The sequence below is a fragment of the Oncorhynchus mykiss genome, chromosome 15 (genome assembly GCF_057628025.1).
Source record: "Oncorhynchus mykiss isolate SJ-2025 chromosome 15, ASM5762802v1, whole genome shotgun sequence".
In the NCBI taxonomy this organism is placed as follows: domain Eukaryota; kingdom Metazoa; phylum Chordata; class Actinopteri; order Salmoniformes; family Salmonidae; genus Oncorhynchus; species Oncorhynchus mykiss.
This window is the reverse complement of record NC_143036.1, coordinates 36,288,535-36,296,200: the sequence shown is the minus strand read 5'-3', so window position 1 is coordinate 36,296,200 and position 7,666 is coordinate 36,288,535. Positions and strand designations below refer to the sequence as shown.

The 7,666-nt window shown below is 46.4% G+C and overlaps 1 long non-coding RNA gene across 1 annotated transcript; it reads left to right on the top strand.

Annotated features, from left to right (window-relative positions):
* The first annotated feature begins 2,792 nt into the window (after positions 1 to 2,792).
* LOC149977446 (uncharacterized) lies at positions 2,793 to 6,080 on the top strand. The gene is made up of 2 exons (XR_016486504.1): positions 2,793 to 3,486; positions 6,006 to 6,080. It is a non-coding gene; the product is annotated as an uncharacterized LOC149977446 (long non-coding RNA).
* Positions 6,081 to 7,666: the final 1,586 nt, after the last annotated feature.

The following is a 7,666-nucleotide window of genomic DNA, read 5'->3' as shown; positions in this document are numbered from 1 at the left end:
TTATAAATGAAAACAATAGCAGTGTATTAACCTACATGACATCAAAGAGGGCCAACCAACGTTCTGTGAGAGACATTGATGAGTACTAAAATTGTCGCCCGTAATAAAGCGCAGAGCGCGATGATAAACTGCATCTAGCGGCTTTAATGACGTGGCAGCTGACTTCATGTAGATGATGTCACCATATTCTAGGACTGATAGGAACGTCGACTGAATAATCTGCTTTCTACTATTTGGAGAGAGGCAGCACCTCTTTCTATAGGAGAAGCTCATTTTTAGCTTCTCAACTAACACTTCTATATGCTTTTTAAAAGACAGCTTTTCATCTATCCTGATGCCCAAATATTAGTAAGCAGGAACACAATCAATATGGACACCAACCAAAGCACAGTGCATTCGGAAAGTATTCTGTGTTATGTTATGTCTCAGCGTTATTCTAAAAGGATGAAATTAATGTTCCTCAATATTCTACACACACCACCCCATAATGGCAATTCAAAAACAGGTTTTTAGAAATGTTTGCAAATGTATAAAACACAAAACCATAACTTATTTACATAAGTATTTAGACCCTTTGATGTTAGGCGCATCCTGTTTCCATTCTTGATCCTTGAGATGTTTCCTCAACTTGATTGGAGTCCACCTGTGGTAAATTCAAATGATTGGACTTGATGATTTGGAAAGGCACACACCTGTCTATATGAGGTCCAACAGAAGTGTGTATGTCAGAGCAAAAACCAAGCCATGAGGTCGAAGGAATTGTCGGTAGAGCTCAGAGACAGGATTGTGTTGAGGCACAGATCTGTCAAAGGGTACCAAAAAGGTTCTGCAACATTGAAGGTCTCCAAGAACACAGTGGCATCCATCATTCTTAAATGGAAGAAGTTTGGAACCACCAAGACTCTTCCTAGAGCTGGCCGCCCAGCCAAAACTGGGGGAGAAGGACCTTAGTCAGGGATGTGACCAAGGACCCAATGGTCACTCTGATAGAGCTCCAGAGTTCCTCTGTGGAGATGGGTGAACCTTCCAGAAGGACAACCATCTCTGCAGCACTCCACCAATCAGGCCTTTGTGGTAGAGTGGCCAGACGGAAGCCACTCCTCAGTACAATACACTTAGGCTCATTAGCCCAAGCCCACTATGAGACTTAAAGTCACAAGGGTTATTAAGCTCATTCCCATAAGAGCTAACAGGCATAGCATCATCTGCAGCTATATGCCGAGTGAGCTGAGACTTTGCCAAGGCTCCTGGTCAACCATGTGAGAGCAGAGCAGACTGAGCATTTGACACACCTCCCTCAAGTCGCTAAAAGTAGGGGGTGGGGCGAGAACTGGGAGAGCAGTGTTGGCAGAGCTCAGTCCACCCAGATGAAGCGGAGCTGCTGCAGGGGACCAGAATGCTCCATTCTGGGTGTGCACAGGAGGTCTTGGTGTGGCTGCCATGGGAGGCAGGAGTGGGGATGGGAGCAGGGAGGGTAACCAAAACTAGCATGAGAGGGAGGTTGTGGAGGAATTGAGGAGGGTGGTGTGGAGGGCAGTGTGGCTGGAGAGGCTCAAAACTCTCAGCATATGTAGGCTTATGATGTGAATGATACATGGTGTGGACTTCATCATGTGGTGTACTACCCTCAACATCGTTTTGCCAGACCCTAGGGTACTGGTCGGTGCTGTGTAGAGCTGGGCTGAGATGAGGTGGACCTGGTCTGCTAGAATTGTGCTGTGATGGGCCGGATCTGGTAGAGCTCTGCTGTGATGTGCCAGGTCTGGTAAAGCTATGCTGAGGCAGGCCGGGACTGTTTCAGCTGAGTTATGATAGGCCCGGTCTGGTAGAGCTCTGCTGTGATGGGCCTGGGTCTGCTTGTGTTGTGCTGTGATGGGCCGGGTCTGTTTTAGCTGCGCTGTGATAAGCCAGATCTGGTAGAGCTGTGCTGAGGTGGGCCGGGTCTGGTAGAAATCTGCTGTGATGGGTCAGGTCTGGTTGAGTGGTGCTGTGATGGGCCGGGTCTGGTTGAGCTGTGCTGTGATAAGTTAGGTCTGGTAGAGCTCTGCTGTGATGGGCCAGGTCTGTTAGAAATCTGCTGTGATGGGTCAGGTCTGGTTGAGCTGGCAAAGGCCCGGTTGCATAAAACGCCTTAAGTTAATTTCCCCCTTAGCTTTTACATGAACGTTTCCTTTACTTTAATTCAGCTGCACAAAACATTTTATGGTGAATTTCTCCCTTAAACAAAGTGAAAAATGTAAGGGTGCCCACGAGGTCCCTTAACTGCTTAATTCAGTATGTATATCAATGTAAACAGCATTTGTGAATGTGAATGTTCTTAGGGATAGGAGTCCTGCTAGCGGGACACCAGCCGACAACATCTGGTGAAATTGGAGGCCGTTCAATTCAAATAAATAATTGTAATATTAAACATTCTGAACATACAGTACAAGTATCTTATATAATTTCAAAGCTTACATTCTTGTTAATCTAACTGCGTTGTCCGATTTACGATAGGCTTTACGGTGAAAGCATACAATGCGATTGTCTGAGGATGGCGCCCCAAAACAACATATTTTTCAACCAACACAATCTTCATAAAATCACAAATAGCGATTATATAAATCACTTACTTTTGAAGATCTTCCTCTGGGTCCCAGCTACAACATTAATGGTAATTTTGTTAGATAAAATCCTTCTTTATATCCCAAAAAGTCAGTTTTGATTTCAGTAATCCACTCGTTCAACATGCAGACAAAGGAGTCCAAAAAGCTACCCCCCATAGCCCGGTTTATCCAGTGCCTCCTCCGCGCACCAGGCCTCCTGTAGGTCTCCCCAGCCTGGTTTGCCCTGTGGCAGCCCCACGCACCAGGCTGTCTCTGCGTCTTCTCCTTCCAGAGTCTCCCTCCAGTCCGGACCCTCCAGAGCCGCCCGTCAGTCCGGAGCCGCCAGAGCCGCCCGTCAGTCCGGATCCGCCAGAGCCGCCTGCCCTGGTCTACTAACTGCTAGCTTGTTTAGCCCCGGCCTGCTAACTGCTATCTTGTTTAGCCCCGGCCTACTAACTGTTAGCTTGTTAGCACAGGCCTGCTAACTGTCTGAATCGCCGCGTCCCCAGCCAGCCCAACCACTCACTGGACCCATATTTATTTTCAATCTCTTTTCGATTTTTAATTCGATTATACCTCCCGGTAACCTGCCTCACCCAATGTGATACGGAATCGCTATTATTTTTAATTTTTAGAACACATTCAAGAACCTCCAGAAGCTAACCAGCTAACTAGCTACAAGCTATTTAGTCAATGTTAGCCACTGCTAGCGGCTTTTACCTTATGCACAGCCAGCCAGTTTTTTTTTTAGCCTGGATAATACTCACCAGTCTAGCTTCCCTGTCCCATCTACCGCTGCCCCCTGGACACTGTGATCACTTGGCTACATAGCTGATGCCTGCTGGACACTGTGATCACTTGGCTACATAGCTGATGCCTGCTGGACTGTCCATTAATCACGGTACTCCATTCTGTTTGTTTATGTTTTTATCTGTCGGCCCCAGCCGCACTCAGGCTCTGTGTGTAGTTAATCCGACCCTCTCTGCCTAGTCAACGCCATTTTACCTGCTGTTGTTGTGCTAGCTGATTAGCTGTTGTTGTCTCACCTACTGTTTTAGCTAGCTCTCCCAATCAACACCTTCGATTACTGTATGCCTCGCTGTATGTCTCTCTCAAATGTCAATATGCCTTGTATACTGTTGTTCAGGTTAGTTATCATTGTTTTAGTTTACAATGGAGCCCCTAGTTCCACTCTTCATACCCCTGATACCTCCTTTGTCCCACCTCCCACACATGCGGTGACCTCACCCATTACAACCAGCATGTCCAGAGATACAACCTCTCTTATCATCACCCAGTGCCTGGGCTTACCTCCGCTGTACCCGCATCCTGTAGCTCTAACTCCAAAAAGTTCTGGGACACTGTAAAGTCCATGGAGAACAAGAACACCTCCTCCCAGCTGCCCACTGCACTGAGGCTAGGTAACACGGTCACCACCGATAAATCCATGATTATCAAAAACTTCAACAAGCATTTCTCAATGGCTGGCCATGCCTTCCTCCTGGCTACTCCAACCTCGGCCAAAAGCCCCCCCCCCCCCCCCACTCCACCTGGAGAGGCTTGGGCCTCCTTTACCCAAATCCAGATAGCAGATGTTCTGAAAGAGCTGCAAAACCTGGACCTGTAAAAATCAGCTGGGCTTGACAATCTGGACCCTCTATTTCTGAAACTATCCGCTGCCATTGTCGCAACCCCTATTACCAGCCTGTTCAACCTCTCTTACATATCGTCTGAGATCCCCAAGGATTGGAAAGCTGCCGCAGTCATCCCCCTCGTCAAAGGGGGAGACACCCTGGACCCAAACTGTTACAGACCTATATCCATACTGCCCTGCCTCTCTAAGATCTTCGAAAGCCAAGTAAATAAAAAGGTCACTGACCATCTCGAATCCCACCGTACCTTCTCCGCTGTGCAATCTGGTTTCCGAGCCGAACACGGGTGCACCTCAGCCACGCTCAAGGTACTAAAAGATATCATAACTGCCATCGATAATAGACAGTACTGTGCAGCGGTCTTCATCGACCTTGCCAAGGCTTTCGACTCTGTCAATCACCATATTCTTATCAGCAGACTCAGTAGCCTCGGTTTTTCTAATGACTGCCTTACCTGGTTCACCAACTACTTTGCAGACAGAGTTCAGTGTGTCAAATCGGAGGGCATGCTGTCCGGTCCTCTGGCAGTCTCTATGGGGGTGCCACAGGGTTAAATTCTCGGGCGGACTCTTTTCTCTGTATATATCAATGATGCTGCTCTTGCTGCGGGCCATTCCCTGATCCACCTCCACGCAGACGACGCCATTCTGTATACTTCCGGCCCGTCCTTGGACACTGTTCTATCTAAACTCCAAACGAGCTTCAATGCCATACAACACTCCTCCCGTGGCCTCCAACTGCTCTTAAACGCTAGTAAAACCAAATGCATGCTTTTCAACCGTTCACTGCCTGCACCCGCACGCCCGACTAGCATCACCACCCTGGATGGTTCCAACCTAGAATATGTGGACATCTATAAGTACCTAGGTGTCTGGCTAGACTGTAAACTCTCCTTCCAGACTCATATCAAACATCTCCAATCTAAAATCAAATCTAGAATCGGCTTTCTATTCCGCAACAAAGCCTCCTTCACTAACGCCGCCAAACTTACCCTAGTAAAACTGACTATCCTACCGATCCTCGACTTCGGCAATGTCATCTACAAAATAGCTTCCAATACTCTACTCAGCAAACTGGATGCAGCTTATCACAGTGCCATCCTTTTTGTTACTAAAGCACCTTATACCACCCACCACTGCGACCTGTATGCTCTAGTCGGCTGGCCCTCGCTACATATTCGTCGCCAGACCCATTGGCTCCAGGTCATCTACAAGTCCATGCTAGGTAAAGCTCCGCCTTATCTCAGTTCACTGGTCACGATGGCAAAACCCACCCGTAGCACGCGCTCCAGCAGGTGTATCTCACTGATCATCCCTAAAGCCAACACCTCATTTGGCCGCCTTTCGTTCCAGTTCTCTGCTGCCTGTGACTGGAACGAATTGCAAAAATCGCTGAAGTTGGAGACTTTTATCTCCCTCACCAACTTCAAACATCTGCTATCTGAGCAGCTAACCGATCGCTGCAGCTGTACATAGTCTATCTGTAAATAGCCCACCCAATTGTACCTACCTCATCCCCATACTGTTTATATTTATTTACTTTTCTGCTCTTTTGCACACCAATATCTCTACCTGTACATGACCATCTGATCATTTATCACTCCAGTGTTAATCTGCAAAATTGTAATTATTCGCCTACCTCCTCATGCCTTTTGCACACAATGTATATAGACTCTCTTTTTTTCTACTGTGTTATTGACTTGTTAATTGTTTACTCCATGTGTAACTCTGTGTTGTCTGTTCACACTGCTATGCTTTATCTTGGCCAGGTCGCAGTTGCAAATGAGAACTTGTTCTCAACTAGCCTACCTGGTTAAATAAAGGTGAAATAAAAAAAAAAGTAAAGTCCGGAGCCGCCTATGACACCCTCCTGTCCGGCGCCGCCAGAGTCTCCCGCCTGTCCGGCGCCGCCAGAGTCTCCGTCCTATTTGGGGCCCGCTGCAAGGGTCTCCAGTCCGGGGTCGCCGCTCCAGAGACGCCACCTCAGTGGGCCAAGACTAAGGTGGATTGGGGTCCACATTCTGCGCCAGAGCCGCCACCGCGGATAGATGCCCACCCAGACCCTCCCCTATGGGTTTAGGTTTTGCGGCCGGAGTCCGCACCTTTGGGGAGGGGGGAGGGGGAGGGGGGGAGGGGGAGGGGGAGGGGGGGGGGGTACTGTCATGCCCTGACCTTAGTTCCTTTGTTATGTCTCTATTTTGATTTGGTCGGGGCGTGAGTTGGCGTGGGCCTTTATGTTGTTTTTCTATGTTTTCTTTTCTGTGTTTGGCCTGGTATGGTTCCCAATCAGAAGCAGCTGTCTATCGTTGTCTCTGATTGAGAACCATACTTAGGTAGCCTTTTCCCACCTGGTGTTTGTGGGTAGTTGTTTCCTGTTTTGTGTTGTGTCACCTTTCTGGACTGTTTCGATTTTTGTTGTTTCACTTTGTTATTTTGTATTTCATGTTCAGTTATATTAAATTAACATGGACACCTACCACGCTGCCTTTTGGTCCGATCTTTCCTGTTCCTCAAATGAAGAAGATCGTTACAGTCTCCATGGTAACCAAATACTCTTTCTGCCATACTGTACATGCCTTCAAACTACCATAAAACCCCTTAGGTACACCCTTACCTAAGGAAATATTTTAGGGGCTCTATGCAATACCCATAAACAATTCCCTTAGGTAAGGGGAAATTATTTCTTAAGGTAAATGCCTAAGATGTTTAATTGTTTAATACAAGGTCACTGAAACAATGCTTAAATAATGCATCCATCTTCATCTCCATGGTAACGTCTTTAAATAATGCCTGCTCTAGAATTATGTACATGTGCCTCTTGATGAAAGCACTTACAGTATTTGAATAATGCACCTATACTGTAGATAAATGCACTTTTTAAACAATGCACTTTTATGAATAATACAAATAAAGATATTACATGTTTTCCAATGAAACAACACATTACATACACACTCTCTCAATGTTCAGAATGTTCCTACCTCCTTTCCAAGTGCTCTTTTGCACGTTTTTTTCTAAGTCTGAGTGCTTGTTTCATTATCAAGGCTTGAACTGTCCTCCAGAAATCTTTCCTCTTTCTCCCTCTGTTTTGGTTTTGTGTTTATCTACGTCCTAATTCTTCTTGTTGTCCTTGTTGAGTTTATAGTCCCCCCAATCACATTCCTTCCTTGTGTTGCCTGATGATTCAGCATATGAGCCTTGTAAGAACCAAACTCTCCAAACTATTTCCAGAACAATATCCTCTAGATGTGCAGAAAACAGCAATGCACTAGAATAACTAAACTGTTCACATATAATAAAATAAGTTAACAAATACATTTGAGGGCCCGCCCACAGACACGCCAAAGTAAAAAGATGTTACAAAGCAGTGCAGTGCAAGGTTTAGTTTAAAAAAAACATAAAAAATACAGCCATTTTACACATGACATCT